Genomic DNA, 17,665 nt, shown 5'->3' with positions numbered 1-17,665 from the left:
AAGCCCTGTTGTCCTTTTTTTGAGAAATTTGTCATTCTAATTTGCAAAAATATGCTTTCCTGTTTTCTGTGAACTTTTAAAGACAAATATTTCAGGGGAGCATATAACATAATGCATCATATGGGCTATGGATTCATCTAGGGATGAAATTAATGTTCTGCCCTTAAAGTAGTATCTGAGACTCAGGTTGTTCATCAGTAAAATGGGGCTGAGAGGACTTCAGTGGGCTATGAGTCATGACAGAGTCAAGTACCTAGAACAGGGCCTGGTTTGTGGCAGGTAATGAGAGATAGCTATTACAATTATGGTTGTTATTTTTTATGATGCTATTATTCATTTGACAAATGGCCTATTGGTTTTCTTTTTTCTTATTATTAAATTACTCACATTAGATTTAAGAAATACTATGCTTTTCTGTTTTGGTTTTATTACTTCAGTGACTGAAGTGAAAATAAATTTCCCTGAAAAATCTCATTGTATGATTGTTAAATCATTTGCAATAAAGAATTGTGCTGGTGGACCAGTTAGGTCCCAGAATTATATTCCCCACTGTGTCTACAGCTCTTTCACCTAACTTACTCTAAGATATTCAGTATGATGACAATATTTACTTGCTCCAGGGAAATGAATGTATTCATTTAAATTTTATGTTTCTAAAACCACCACCACCACCACCACCAAGTCTATATTTAGCTTGTCTAATTAATTTGATAAAATTATTGATAGTGTGTTTTCAAGAAAACTAAAACTATGATATTCCTTAATTTTACCACTCTGAATATAGCAAAGATAAATTACATTTTATATTATTAAAATATTTGCCCTTTTATTTAGGTTGAGGGGCATTCTCATTTGGGTTAAATAACTATGATTTTTTTTTAACGCCCATGATATCATAGTTAAGACATTAAGTATGTCTTAACTGGATTTAGGTTTACTCACATGTAAAATGAGGAAGGAGCATTAATCCAAAGATACTTTTTCAAAGCCTCTATATTACTGTGTGTTACGGTTTATACAGTCTTTTCTCAACTCAAGCTATCAATATACTTGCTGACTATCATTAAAGTTTTGTAAAAGATGTATACGTATGGTGTATCAGGGAAGTATTTCAAAATATATGCATGTACCTATTAAAATGACTTCTTTGACTTTTTCTGTTTGCTAGATCTTAGCTCATCTAACTGTCTAGTGAGCAAAAATAGAGTTTTCTAGATTTTTAAAAATGTACTAACAACACTACTCCTATTGAGATACTTTGGAAATATAATTAAACATATTATACTAAGATGGTTACTAATATGATTAAGGAGAAAGTATAGCTAGGCTTTTTTTAAGCCAGCTAAAACCATTGTGCTGGCTGCCTTAGTAATAAATCACATCTGATATCTGGAGCAGAAATACCATGTAAGCATTTCTCTTCTTTTCCCATCCATAACAGTTTGGAGGGTTGTATTAGAATAAAATTTCCAATGGAGTCATGAAATCTCACCCAAATTGTGCAGGTATCTGCAGAGCTGCTCTATTTAGTGGGGTTTGAGGTGCTTTCACAAAATTAATAGTATACTTCAGGAAGGGCATATCATGTTTGTGGAGGATATAACACAGAACCATAAACTACAATAACTGTCCCTAAATTACCTGAGCTGAAGAACATTCCAGTAAGGAGGTATAACAAAAAAGACCCCACTGAATTTGAATATCACTTTAATTGGATCAGTTTATTTTAGCTTTAGTAATACTAATGCCAGAGAGAAAACGTGAATAGGAAAATTCTCTGAATTTAAGAGAATGAAAATCTGACTTCATAAGTTGAAAAAGAAATTGAAAGCTGTATTAATGCTAGGAGAGTTTAGATGAGAAGGAAAGGTGGTTCCTCCTCTCAGCGTGTAAGGGTCTCTAAGGAAAACGTGAGCACTCTCATACTGGAGACTTTCAGAGCAGAAAAATCATGCATATCTTGATTTTGTTTTAGAAGAAGAGCTATATGCTAAGTCAACAAGATTCTCCAATACCTGTATAAACAAATGATTGATTCCATATAAAAATGATTTAATGTAAAAGATGAACAACAATTTCAAGATTTTTTTTCCCAATTTTGGTCATAGAATACATAATTTGAATACTCCCCAGAGATGGGCGTAATGAAGAGTGTTTTGTTCATATCGCTTTGAATGTAGATCTCCCTATTTTTCCACAAATTGGAAAAAAAAAGAAGTTCCTCTTTGTAAATCAGCAAAGCAAAGGCTCCGGGGCTAGATGGCCTGGTTTCAAATCCTGGCTCAAACAATTATAAATGGTGTGACCTTGGTCCAATTATTTAACCACACTGGGCTGTAAAATAGAGATTAAAAATACCTGCTTAAGAGAGTTCTTGAGAGTATTAAATGAAATTATACAAGTGAAGCTCTTGGGAAAATGTCTGGCACATAGAAATTATTCAATAAGCTGTTATTGCTATCATTATTTCAGAGAAGTTTCCAACACCTTGTTTTTGCCGAGACTCACAAGACCGATTACAAGGTAGGACAATTAAGCTCATGAACTCATCCTAGAAAAAGTGCTACATACCTCATTGCTGAATATCACTATGGTCACCTTCGAAGTACTCCCCTTGGGAAGCTATGCACCAACGTCAGTGACTGGTCCACCCTTCAAAGCAATTTTGGAACTCTTTTTCTGCAATGGCCATCAGAGCTGTCATTGTATTATCCTTGATGTCCTGAATGTCATCAAAATGTGTTCCTTTCAATATTTCCTTTATTTTAGGGTAAAGAAAGAAGGCATTGGGGGCCAGATCAGGTGAGTAGGGAGGGTGTTCCAATACAGTTATTTGTTTACTGGCTAAAACCTCCCTCACAGATGGTGCCAGGTGAGCTGGTGCATTGTCGTGATGCAAGAGCCATGAATTGTTGGTGAAAAGTTCAGGTCGTCTAAGTTTTTCATGCAGCCTTTTCAGCACTTCCAAATAGTCAACTTGGTTAACTGTTTGTTCAGTTGGTACAAATTCATAATGAATAATCCCTCTGGTATCAAAAAAAGATTAGCAACATCATTGCAGCAAGTTCGTGAACTTAATTGTCTGACCTTGTATTTCCACAGGAGCAACACACCCTGTTGGTCCCTTTTCTGCAGAGCAGCCTTCACACTATAATACATACTGTAATACATCATATTGGAGTGCCAATAAGAAAGAATGACATTATTTTAAAATAAGAAATAGTCTATTTTAAAATAAGAAATAATTTGAAAACATCAGCACTTAAGTTTAGTAGCAGGTTAATAACAGCATATGTCACAGTAGATTATGACACAGTCTTGCTGACAACATTTCTTTTAGGAAATAAAAGGAAGGGAGAGAAGTACATGGTGAAACAGAGGCTACAGTTTTGGATAATGTTGTTAAATTAAAATCAGTTCCTTTTCCATTTGTCCATCCATCCATCTGTGCACCCATCCATGTATCTATCTATCCAACCATCCTTCTACCCATCAAATATTTATTGAAAATCCATAGAGGGTTGATGATGAAAGAAACCCTGCCATGAAGTTTGCATGCTTTCCTGGAGTTTTAGGTTTGTTGTTTTGCTGTTGTTCTTTGTCTTTTTGTTTTCCCTTTTTACTCTTTAAGGGACATTCTCATCCTGGAAGGAGGGAGGAAAAGTAAAATTTCTCCTATACTCTTAGAATGAATATTCATCTCCTCAACGCTCTGTCTGAGAAAAACATCTGAAGTTGACAATAAATGTTTGCTGAATCCCAGATTCTGCTAGATGGAAAGTATCCTTTTCAGGGGAGTGGGAGGAAGAGGGAGAAGCTTCTTTACATTCAAAATCAGAGTAAATACGTGGAACCTGGGTCGTTTTCTTTGATTTTTTCCCTGGCTTTTATTATTCTGCATTTAGTGCACCAACAAGGTATCTTTTAGTTTACATTTAGGTTAAATATTGTTCTTTTTCGATTAATATGGCAAGTATAATTTAGAATACTTTTGTTTAATAGTGCTTGTTACTACTACAGTGGAGTTATTTATACTCAAAGTAAAATAAATCTTTAATTTTAGTGAGTAACCAGTTCTGTGATGATTGATTCCAGCACACATTTGTTTATTTAACCGATTAAATAATGAAGGAGTTGGCAGCTATATCATCACAACATTTATTATATAAATATGTAAATATATTACAGAGAGTAGAATATAATAGAAAAAGAGAACAGCTAGAAATCTACTTCTATTTGTTTCCAGAATTTCCTACTAGGTTTTGCATAATCAGTAATAGTATGTTACATGGTCAAATAAAAAATTAGAAGTCAAATTATGGAAGTGATACATATTTGAATTGTCTCTTTTTCCAAATTAAAAAATAATTTAATTAAGAAATCCTCTTGGCACTGCAGATTTTTATTAAATGGGGGTGCTAGTTCTTTTCTTGAAAATATGTGGTGATGATTAGGGAGACAGTTGGTGGAACACCTGAGACTCTGTACTTAGTACTGGGGACACTCACCAACAGTGATGATTACTGTATACGAGTATAAAACATCAGTCAGACCAACTCTGGGCCAATGTGAGTGAATTCTCAGGGTATCGACTTATAAGCCAGAAAGCCTGTTCTTTTCAAGAGTATTGCACTCAAAACATAAAAGGAAAAATTAACACAAGAGAAACTGAAGCAGCGGGAAATAACCATCTTCTGTTGAGTATATGACTTAAATACGTATGAGGTCGGACAAATAAGTTCGCGAACTCACTCTAGAAAAAGTGCTACAAACCTCATTGCTGAATATCACTATGGTCACCTTCGAAGTACTCCCCTTGGGAAGCTATGCACTGATGCCAGCACCTAGTCCACCCTTCAAAGCAATTTTGGAACTCTCTTTCTGGAATGGCCATCAGAGCTCTCGTCATATTACCCTTGGTGTCCTAAATGTCATCAAAATGTCTACCTTTCAATATTTCCTTTACCTTCGGGTAAAGAAAGAAGTCATTGGGGACCAGATCAGGTGAGTGGGGAGGGTGTTCCAATACAGTTATTTGTTTACTGGCTAAAAACTCCCTCACAGATAGTGCCATGTGAGTTGGTGCATTGTCGTGATGCAAGAGCCATGAATTGTTGGCGAAAACTTCAGGTTGTCTAACTTTTTCATGCAGACTTTTCAGTACTTCCAAATAGTCAACTTGGTTAACTGTTTGTTCAGTTGGTACAAATTCATAATGAATAATCTGTCTGATATCAAAAAAGTTATCAAAATCGTTACAAGAAGTTTGTGAACTTAATTGTCAGACCTTGTATTACACATAGAGTAAATTATAGTCATTATGATGACATACACAAGAAATGTGCATTACTAGATTATTTATACTTTCTATAAATTTTCCCCTGGGTATAAAATTTCTACCTGGTTACGTTAGATAAAAGGGCATTCAAAGAAATAACATAATACTTTCAAGGCAATAGAATTATAATAAATCAGTCTAAAAATGAGTAATGGCTTTAAATATTTGGATGTGTTTTAATAATTATGAGGGATTTATTATATTTTTGCCAAGCATATAGGATATAGTAGCATGGAAATATTAAGAGTCATAAAATGCATCACTGGAGTAGCAGGGTTATCCTGACGTCATTGTAGTCACAACAGAAATCCAGTTATCCAATTACATAGTGTAATAACTATACCATGATTCCAAATTTTAACATTAAAAACAAGTAGTCAAATAAAACTGTATTCAAAATGTCAGTGCTTCAGAAATAGTTGTACTTTACAGTATGAGCATGTGCAGGTGAAGTTGCTATGGCCAATGTGAGCTGTGGACATTTCAATGCAGCAATTTCGGCAAGGGAACATTTTGATATACCCTAAAGGGCAGACCATTAAATTCTCAACTTCTTAAAATGTCAAGTTCTTTGCAAAAAAGACATCCTCATTCTCTCCCTGACACCGTACCCCTGGTGCTTGAACTGTCCAGAAGTTGCACTGGAATACGTGTCTAGCCTTAATTTGATGTTGGGTCTCACTCACCTTGTGGAGAATATCATGAAGGATAGCACAGAGTGCTATCTTTAAGTAATGAGCAGCTCTTGTGCTCATTGCTTAAAAACACCACCTCATATATATATATATATATAATATAAATTTTACATCTTGAAGTGACTGAATGTCAAAAAGACTTTGTCAAAATGTTCTGTATTTACAAGTGCTATGCTTGTAAAAGATGAGCAAGGAGACCTATGGAAGAAAAGGCACTCATGCATTTATCTAAAGTACATGTAAAAATGGAATTAACCAAGTGCAAAAGTGTTCATGTATTATTATAGAATCAGAGTATTTAAGGATTGGAAAATACCTAAGAGATTCTGTAGTCTAAACACTGATCTAATATCTGAATTATCCACGTTTCCTGGTTCCCTGCTCTCACAAGATGGCTCTCTCTTCAGGTAAGAGTCACTTGACTCTCACTTACAATGTCAGTCTGCCCCAAGCTTAGCTCCCCAGATGGTGAGGATAAAAGGAATTCTGGCTCAACAGTCACAAAGATTCGGCCTCATTACAAATCCCATCTGTAAGTGAACACTAATTCTAAGTGGGTGTTGTACTTGTAGCTGACACTAAGTCCTTGCCAGAAACTAGCTCTTGACATTGTTTCTTGTGCTTGAATCTCTATTTTTATTATCTTCCTTAGGAAATGGGGGCTGCTTTACTCAGGTTCTGCAGAACACCACCTTTTTTTTTTTTTAAAAAAAATATATTTTTATTTATTTAGTTAGTTAGTTATCATATCCTTCACCTTACATAATTACCTTTTTGCTGTTATTGTGAGACTATTTCGGATTTACTCTTTCAGCAACTTTTAAGTATACAATACAGTATCATTAATTATAGTCACAATGCTGCACGCTACATCCCAGAATGTATTCCTCTCCTAACTGGAAGTTTATATCATTTAACCAACATTGCCTTAATTCCCCCACCCCCTACTCCCTGGCAATCACTGTGCTATTCTCTGGATTCAGCTTTTTCAGATTACACATACAAGTGATATCATACAGTTTTTGTCTTCCTCTGTCTGAGTTATTTCACTTAGTATAATGCCTTCAGGGTTCATCCATGTTTTCCCAAATGGCAGGATTTTCTTTTTCTTAATGATCGAATATATTCCTTTGTATTCATAAACCATATCTTCTCTGTCAATGGACATTTAGTTTGTTTCCATGATTTGGCTATTGTGAATCACACTGCAATGAATATGGGTGTGCTGATATCGCTTTAAGATCCTGATTTCATTTCCTTTAGATATAGACCCAGAAGTGGAATTGCTGGATCATATGGTTGTTCTATTTTAAATTTTTTGAGGAAACTCCATACTGTTTTCCATAGTGGCTGCACCAATTTACATTCCCACCAGCAGTGCACAAGGGTTTTCTTTCTCCACATCCTTGCCAGCGTTAGACCACCACCTTCTTACGGGAGTTCTCCTACCTCCAGACATTATCTTTCTGATGTAGACTGCCTCTAGAGCTTGCTGGTTCCTGATTCTCCCATGACTGTGCTATAGTTATCTGTTACCTTTGCCTGGTTCTTCTTGATGCAAGCTGCCACTACACAGCCACCTGCTGCTTGTCATAGTACTCACTGAATGCAATGTGACACCTGCTGGAATCCTTTCCTCCCATTCCAGCTAGGCCTCCTCTCTCAACAACCTCTGCCAGTGTTGGAATCAAGGCTCAGATACTGTCCTGCCCAGACTACATCTGGTTAATGTGCTTTCCTGTATCATGAACAGAATGTAATGTCTATTAAGTGGTCATCCAATTGCTTAAAACTTAGAGGTCCAAGGACCCGCTAGTTTTTTGAGGAACTCCATTTTTGTATGAAAATTAATGACTAATAGAAATGCTTTTATTATATGAACTTGAAATCAGGGACCATATAACACACACAGTGCATTTGTGCAAAGTAGAAAAAGGCACCCCGTCTAGACAGACCAATTTCCAAAGAGTCTCTACCATCTCCCAGCCTAATCCAGGCCACAGGTCTTGGCCAAAGGAGCACAAGCAGAATTTCAGCCTGCATTTATGCTGTTGCTGGGTGTCCTTGTGCAGGACACTTCCCAGGCGACTCGATGTGGTAGCCCATGGATTAATTCTGGTTCTATGGCTTCAAGTCTCAAACAACAGAACTAAATAGCTCTTTCATACAAGAATTCTTGGATTATTTGGTAACAGCTATTCTATTCTCTTTATAATTTCTCATCTCAGGTTCCTTCAGTTATTCCTCCTCACAAATGTTTTCAAATCCCTTCAACTCCCTGTTGGTTCTGTTTGGAACATGCTTCCCTTTATCCACATTTTTCTACAAGTACACACTAAACCAAACACAGCAATACTCCAGGTTGGTTTCACCAAAGTGGAGTGGAGTGAGGTTCTAATTCTCTTTGTTCTACAACAGTGTATGCTTCTTTTAAATCAGCCTATGATTGCAGAGAGTTGGAACAGGCTGGCAAGAGAAACTCCGAGCTTCAAATAGCAAGTATTCTAAGTTAAATAACTATCAAACAGAACAAAACCATACTTATATTTTCTTAAAATCATTTTTTTAAAAACAAATATTAAAAAGGAGTTGTACAAAAATCATATGATTATATCAATAGATGTAGGAAAAGCATTTGACAAGATACAACACCCATTTATGATTAAAACATTTAATAAAATGAGTATAGAAGGAAAATACCTTAACATAATAAAGGCCATATATGAAAAACCCTCAACTACTATCATAATTAACAGTGAAAAACTGAAGCCCTTTGCTCTACATTCAGGAACACAACAGGGCTGTCCCCTATCACCTCTGCTTTTCAGCATAGTATTGGAAGTCCTCGCCAGAGCAATCAGGCAAGAGAAAGAAATAAAAGGCATCCAAATTGGGAATTAAGAAGTTAAATTATCACTCTTTGCAGATGACACGATGCTATATATAGAAACCCTAAAGACTCCACCAAAAACCTACTAGAAACAATGAAAAAGTACAGTAAAATTGCTGGCTACAAAATCAAGGCACTGAAATCTATTGCATTGCTATACAGTAAAAATAAAATCTCAGAAATAGAAATGAAAAAAAGAATTCATTTGCAATTGCAACAAAAAGAATAAAACACCTAGGAATAAACTTAAACAAGGATGTGAAGGACCTATACACTGAAAACTGTAAGACATTTTTAAAGGAGACTGAAGAAGACACAAGGAAATGGAAAGACATTGGAAGAATCAACATAGTTAAAATGTATAATACCAAAAGCAATATACAGATTTAATGCAATCCCCATCAAAATATCAATGGCATTTTTAAAGAAATAGAACCAAAAAAAAAAAAAAAATCAGATTTGTATGGAACCACAAAAGATCCCAAATAGCGAAAGCAATCCAAGAAAAAAGAATAATGGTAGAGGTTTCACACTTCCTGACTTCAGCTTGTACTACAGAGCAACAATAATCAAAACAGTATGATATTGGCAGAAAAACAGACACACAGACCAATAGAATAGAACTGAAAACACAGAAATAAACCCATATAAATATGGACAGATAATTTTCGACAAAGGAACCAAAAACATACAATGGAGAAAAGACAGTCTCTTCAATAAATGGTGCTGGGAGAATTGGAAAGCCACATACAAAAGAATGAAACTAGACTGCTATCTGTCACCATGCACCAAAATTAACTCAAAATGGATCAAAGACCTAACTATAAGACCTGAAACAAGAAACTGCAAAGAAGAAAACATAGGTACTGAACTTATGGACCTTGGGTTCAAAGAGGATTTTATGAATTTGACCTTAAAGGCAAGGGAAATAAAAGCTAAAATAAGTGAATGGGACTGTATCAAACTAAAGCTTTTTCACAGCAAAAGAAACCATTGACAAAATAAAGAGGCAACCAACTGAATGAAGAAGATATTTGCAAACAATGCCTCCGATAATTCCTCCAGTGTTAATATCTAAAATATATAAGGAACTCATACAACTCAATAACAACAACAACAAAAATAATCCAATTAAAAAATGGGCAGAAGACCTGAATAGACATTTCTCCAAAAAGGACAGATGTCCAATAGACACGAAAGATGCCCAACATCACTAATCATGAGAGAAACGCAAATATAAACCACAATGAGATATCACATCTCACCAGTTAGAATGGCTATCATCAAGATAAAAAATAACAAGTGCTGGAGAGGTTGTGGAGGAAAAAGAACCCTCATACACTGGTAGGAATGCAGATTGGTGCAGCTGCTATGGAAGGCAGTGTGGAGGTTTCTCAAAAAATTAAGAGTAGAATTATCATATCACCCAGCAATCCTTCTCCTGGGTATATACCCAAAAAATCTGAAAACATTTATCTGTAAAGATATATATGCTCCAACATTCATCGCAGCTTTATTTAAGGTGGCCAAGACATGGAAACAACCAAAATATCTTTTGATAGATGATTGACAAAGATCTAGTATATACACAGAATAAAATACTACTCTGCCATAAGAAAAAGATGAAATAGTGCCATTCGTGACAACACAGATGGATCTTGAGATTATTATGATGAGCGAAATAAGTGAGACAGAAAAAATCGAGAACCATATGACTTCACTGATATGTGGGATATAAAACTGAAAGCAACAAAGGAACAACACAAACAAAGAAACAAAAACTCATAGACATAGACAATAGTTTAGTGGTTACCAGAGGGTAGGGAAGTAGGGGGGTGGTAGATGAGGGTAAATGGGGTCAAATATATGGTGATGGAAGAACTGACTGTGGGTGGTGAACACACAATGTATTACACAGAAAGTACCAAAAAACTGTATACACATTTTAAGAAAGTAAAACTGTATTAACATTGTAATACTCAATCTATACTGAAAAGAAAAGATGAATACAAGTCATGTTTGACTTCTGCAATTAGAAGAGGTGCTCAAAGTGGTTACCATCAGCGTCCAGACACTTCTGATTATGGCGAATTACTGATTGAGCAAAGTTGACCAAAGTGTCCATTTGTATACATTTTTTTGACACTCCAGTATGGATGATGTATTACAGATTTATACACTTGAAACCTATGTAATTTTACTAACCATTGTCACTGCAATAAATTTTAATTAAAAAAGTTGTGAGTTATTGAGAAAGCAAAAGTCAAGCCAATATTTTGCGATAAATTTAATTAGATTGAGGTTTAGTAATTTATTTTCTTCCATAAAGCAGATGCTGATTTACATACATATTTTAATACTATCTTCCTTCCAGTCTTTGTACACACATATATTTATCATTCAGTTATTAAAATAATGTGCAATCTGTGCCTTGTATCAGTTGTAGCAGTGTCAGAGCTTAATGGGTTAGAGTAATATCATAAAGGCTAGACAGAAAAAAATTTAAATTTATTTAGGGAGCAAACAATTTGAGATCATGCTGATGAAGGGGATATGGTAAAAACAAAGAGGTTTAAGTAGTTTTCCATATTAAGGAAGGATCGTCTAAATATGCCTTTAGTGGTACTGAGATTGTTGATGACAGAGGTAATGAATTCCCAGATACTTAGGCACTGTAGTTAGATTATGGCACCATCTGAGTCCTGCAACAGTTTCTATGCTTTTAAATTAATTGACTGATGATTTGGATGCATGTCAAGGACTGAACTGAAGGGTCTGACTAAAGTGTGGTTTGGAGTCAGATCTATGTGTCCAACTATTAACAACACATATTGATATCATCTTTTTTGGCTTTTTTTAGTAGAACAGATGAAGGTAGAGAAGGACCAAGAGGAAAATGGGTGAAATAAAGAGGGTGGAGGGAATGAGAATCAGCATGATGATTATGGGATGACATAATAAAGTTGTAAATATGGATACTCCAGAGTCAGACAGCATAGTTTCAGTCCTGTCTGACTCTTTACACTGTGTGACATCTGGCAAAGGTATCTAATTTATCTGAGTCAGCATTTGTGTTCATAAAATGGAGTTAATGATAGGTATTTTGAAGCACTGTTGGAAGAATTAATTAAGATTACATTATATAAAGCTCCCAGCAAATACTATTTGTTCAACAAAATATTTATTATCTGTCTACCAATAAACAAGAAATATGGTACCAGGAGGTGACTAAAGGAGTGGATATCTGGGTTTAGATCTTTAATTTGTAATTTTTGTTTGGTTTCACTGCTGGTTAGAAACACCAGCTTTTATCCTTCCAATTTAAATTAATGAGTTATGCAGTTTCTGTTGACACACACACAAAGGAGCTGTGTACAGTAGCCCTTCTCGGGAGAAAAACAATATTTCTCTTCCAATTGCCCCACATTAGAGATTTTGGGGACTTAAAACTTCCCCATAGTCAGAGTGTTAAATGATTGCTACACACTGATATGATGACTTGAAATCTTCCTGAATGAGGGTACATATGCATAGGAGACATTACCAGTAATCTCTAGTTTGCAGTTGTAAAGTATGTAGCCAGGACCTAAGTAAACGCTATGTCCTAATTTCAACACACTGTTGGCTTTGGAATTGGGGCCAAGTTTTCATGACATGTCTCCAGCTGGCATCCCAGTAGTGCTGGTTTTCTGGATGGCAAAACATCCTGTTCAGGATCCCTTGTGATCAAAAGACCTCAGCATGGAGATTAGTCTTTCAAAGAGATAATGCACTGAATCTTACAGAGAGTAGGATTGTGACAAAATCATTATATCACCCTGAGACAGGTTCAATATTTTATAGGGAATTCATTATTTCCACTTAGTTCCTTTAATTATGGTGGATAAGGGAGGTTATATCTATGAGATAGTTTGTCAAATAATTTTCTGTATTTTGGCTAAGTCTGTCTCTCAATATACATTTTCATGATGATGTTTAGTCATTTCCACACTTGAATGACAATGGAGTCTATGTGTAGATCATCAAAAAGGAGAGTGACAACACAATGGCATAGATAGAACCTGAGATTTAGATTCAGAGGATTTGGGATTCAGGCCCAGCTTTCAACATATATTTAAGTATCATTTAAGTAAAGTCACTTCACGACTTTAGACTCTAGGTTCCTCATCTACAAAGTAAGAATTTTGATATTCACCTCCAAAAATGCTGCAAGAATTAAAGGAAGGAATATAAATAATGTGATGTAGACTCTAATGGTAAAAGGTTCTCAACAAGTGTTTTCTGGGTCAACGACATGAAATGCTTCTCATGGGGGTCATTCTCCAAGTAGCAGAAACTTTACTAATTGAAATAATGTTCAAATATTGACAAAGTTATGAAAACCTCTGCGTAAATCTTAGGGCTCTAGCTTTTCCATTTCTATAAAATATACAACAGTTTCTATGACTAGAGGTGGTAAATGACTAAAACAATTAAAAGAAAAATCAAAACTAAAATTTTATTATTCAAAATTTACCAAAATAAATAAATGGAAAAGAAATCTAAGTAAATAAACACTCAAATGATGTTTTCTGTAAGTTTGTCGCATTTATTTCTCTAAGTTAGTTAAGTCTAAAACTTCACTAGGACTTTTGGGACTGTGTGTGTGTGTGTGTGTGTGTGTGTGTGTGTGTGTGTGAGAGAGAGAGAAAGAAAATTATGTAATTATTTTACTAATGGAAACTAGCATTTTTCAAATAATTCTGCATGGCTTCATAAAGTCAAATTTATTCAAGTTCTGGTTACTGCTAAAATTTTAATGTTTAATGGAAGTTACCTTGAGATAATATTAGGCTAGTTTGCAAATAACCAGGATAATATCACAGGAAAACAAGTGAGATAAAGAAAAGACAAGCGGGTTTACTAAGGTCAGGTACTGACCCAGATTTTCTCAGTGTGAAAACACTGCTTCTAGGGAAAGTGTTTGGAATTTTGGAGTTGGCATTAGGTTAGTAAGGCTACTAGGGTAGTACTTAGTAGTTTACTCTATTTGTGCAATAAGTAGCTTTGTGCCCTGAGTAGTCCTGTCTATTAATACTTTTTGATATAAAAAGAAAAGCAGCTGCACAGAGAGCCAGGTATCATTGGAACTAGCTTTCATGTGACACACGAGGCCAACGTGCGTGCTGCATTTCCGGCAGTAAAAGGGAAAAGGGCATAAGAAGAAAGTATAAAACATATACGGAATGTTATGTTGAGAAAAAAAATACATAACATGGGAAGCAGGGTCAAGACATAGTTTTGATATTCGGGCATTGAGCTACTTGCAGAGGAGGATGCAACCCCTCTGAAATGCCAATAAGGAGATGGATATGGACTGAGACACAAACTGCTGCTACAAGGCAGAGCTTTCCATTAACCACCACTTTCTCCTTTGGAAGAAAGTGCATACTTTTACTGTTTACTTACTACACACAATACTTCCAATTATTTGTGTAATATAAATTTAAATATTTGATATTTTCAGCTGTAATTTTTTGTTACCCATATTCAAAACAGTTTTAAAGACATTTATGTTTTTGAATAAATAAAACACTCACACAAAATTGAAAACAATCCAGCTCTCTTAAGAAGTGTTTGTTACAGAAATACCTATATCTGGAGGAAACTAATGACCTACTTTGTTGTCCAGGTAGAAATTGACCAGTCTTCTTTGGGTCTACCTATTCCCCTATATACACAACTGAGCTATTAAAAAAATATATATTTTTTATTATTTCTCAGAATGATTGTCTAGCTGGCTATCTTAGCAGCTACATTTTCCTTTCCCTAGACCCTCTAGAAGTCTTTTCAATAAAATGCATTGGGTTTAATGAGATAAGTATTTCACAATCATATGCAAACCAGGAATCTAAAAATGTAAGTTTTAGGAATACATTACTGAAAAAGACAATTGGATTAAAAAATACTTACTTCTAAAGTGGAAATGATTTATGGTGTTAGGATAACACATCTTGCCTACTGAGAACACACTTGTTTGACCCTGTTTGTGTTGAGCATCTGGTAACTCGCTTATAAGGATTAACATATAAGTGAGGATCTGGAAAAACTACATTCTCTGTGGATATTCCACATGGGTATACAAACAAGGAGATCGGAAAAAGGCTGATTTTCCTAGAAGTGTGGGATCATGGCTTTCTTATATTGCCACCTAACTCATGTTAGACATACCTGCTTGTTATGAAATATATCCTTTGCACATTACAGAGTATGTTTACATATATAAAATCGATTGCCATAAGGTACTTCCAGGTTTTAGCCTATGTTCTCTAGAAAATAACACCACTTCTCTTTTTTTTTGGCTATATTTCTACGAATAACAGTGCAAAGGTATTTAGCTTAGAGAAAAAACAAACACGTTACTATCTTTAGATATGAAAAAGACATTGGAAAGATGTCACTGGAGGTGTCACAGAGTCACTGGAAAGATGCTACAGCACTAGAATGAGCTTATGAAATATCCTGCAAATTAGTAAAAATGTTTTTTGGGAGCTATTTGCTGAGAAATTTGAAAGTCATTGAAAAGTATAAAAAACAAGATTTCAAGAAAACAGGTTTCTGAGCACTGTGTGAATCACAGTGAGAAGGCAAGCCATTTGTTATTGCCCCTCCTTGTTCAGGTATTAGTATATCTTAAGTAGACTAAAAACACTGAGTCAACTTCCTTTGTAAATACAGTAGACACAACCTTCAAGCCAATCCACTCACTCTCCTCACTGTCCTTAGAGAATCTGCCTTCCTACTTCCCAAGAAACAGTTCTCTTAGCCCATGACAGGACCTTCCTCAGTTAGCCCAGGCACAGCTGATTGGATGAAGGTGACAACTGACCTGAGCTGGAGTCAGGTCCCTCACTGAGGAATTTAGAATTGGAGCATAAGGACAGGAATCAATTACTTGCCTGTGGGGATTTGGTTTGAAAGTTCATGTAGAGTTGGAGCCAAACTTAGCACCACTGCCAGCCAAATCCACATGCAAGCCCATGGAACGAGTGAGTCCAGGATGCCAATAGCAGGCGGGAAAGCTGTTTTGCAGAGGGTAGGAAAATGGAGTAGACACAGTGAGAGGATTGTAGACAAGAAATAAAAACCCCATGAGAGATGAATTACTTGAGTTGGTTTAAATGAGTTTCTACACTGACAACTGGGGGTGGATCCATGCTTTTGTGGGGCTTAAAGCATATACCATTTTATAAGCCTTCTTTCAGAAGAACTTAACAATTACAATAAAAAATTCAGTGCAGGGGCCCTGAAGCTTAAGCTCAGTTACTTTACATTCACCTGTGCTTACAGAATCAAGTAATTTCTGATGAAGACATCCAAAAACACACTAAAAGGGATCTTCTGCAGTCGATCAGGGGGAATCAGGGCTGATTTTTAAAAAATATTTTTAGTTTCTAATTATATTGACATACAATATTATATTAGCTTCAGGTGTGCAACACAGTGATTAGACATATATAACTTATGAAGCCATCACCCTGCTAAGTCCGGTATCCATCTGACACCATACATAGTTATTATGATATTATTGACTATATTCCTCATGCTGTACTTTACATCCCATGATTATTTATAGCTACCAATTTGTACTTCTTAATCCCTTTACCCTTTTCACCCATCTCCCAATCCCCCTCTCATCTGGTAACCCTCAAAATGTTCTCTGTATCTATAAGTTTGTCTCTGTTTTGTTTGTTCATTTATTTTGTTTTTTAGATTCTACATATAAGTGAAATCATGTGATATTTGTCTTTCTCTGTTTTATTTCACTTAGCATAATACCCTCTAGGTCCATCCATGTTGTTGTAGATGGCAAGATTTCATTCTTCTTCAAGGCTAAGTAATATTCCCTTGTATATATGTACATCTCTTCTTCATCCAGTCGCCTATTGATGGACATATAGGTTGTTTCCATATCTTGGCTATTATAAATAATGTTGCAATGAACATATGCATACATACATGTTTTCAAATTAAGGTACTGGGTTACTTTGGACAAATACCTTGAAGTAGAATTATTAGGTCCTTCTTTGTCTTTTGTTACAACCTTTTTTAAAAGTCTATTTTGTCTGGTATATGTATTGCTACTCCAGCTTCTGTTTTCATTTCCATTTTCATGAGATATATTTTACTATCCCTTTACTTTCAGCATGTATGTGTCTTTCCATCTGAAGTGAGTCTCTTGTAGGCAGCATACCTAAGGATCTTGTTTTCTTATCCATTCAGCTATGTTATGTTTTTTGATTGGAACATTTACTCCATTTATAGTTAAAGTAATTGTTGATAGATATGTACTGCTTGCCATTTTATTATTCATAATTTTGATCCTTCTTTTCTTCTTCTTAAAGAAGTCCCGTTAACATTTCTTGTAATACTGGTTTGGTGGTGATGAACTCCTTTAGCTTTTCCTTGTCTGGGAAGCACTTAGTGTGTCCTTGGATTCTAAATGATAGCTTTGCTGGGTAGAGTAATCTTGGTTGTAGGTCCTTGCTTTTCATCATTTGGATATTTTGTGTCTATCGCTTCTGGCCTTCAAAGTTTCTGTTGAGAAAGCAGCTGACAGTCTTATGGGAGCTCCCTTGTAGGTAACTAACCGCTTTTCTCTTGCTGTTTTTAAGATTCTGTTTGTCTTTAACCTTTGGCATTTTAATTATGATGTTTCTTGGTGTCTGCCTCTTTGGGTTCATCTTGTTTAGGACTCTCTCT

The 17,665-nt window shown here is 35.4% G+C and overlaps 1 protein-coding gene across 2 annotated transcripts in view; it reads right to left on the bottom strand.

The window, feature by feature from the left end:
* KCNQ5 (potassium voltage-gated channel subfamily Q member 5) overlaps positions 1–17,665 on the bottom strand; it is a 529,926-nt gene that overhangs the window by 278,422 nt on the left and 233,839 nt on the right. The gene's annotated exons all lie outside the window — the stretch shown is intronic.

This window comes from Rhinolophus sinicus, linkage group LG05, assembly GCF_036562045.2.
Source record: "Rhinolophus sinicus isolate RSC01 linkage group LG05, ASM3656204v1, whole genome shotgun sequence".
NCBI lineage: Eukaryota > Metazoa > Chordata > Mammalia > Chiroptera > Rhinolophidae > Rhinolophus > Rhinolophus sinicus.
The sequence above is the reverse complement of the archived record's forward strand: the minus strand, read 5'-3'. Positions and strand labels throughout refer to the sequence as shown.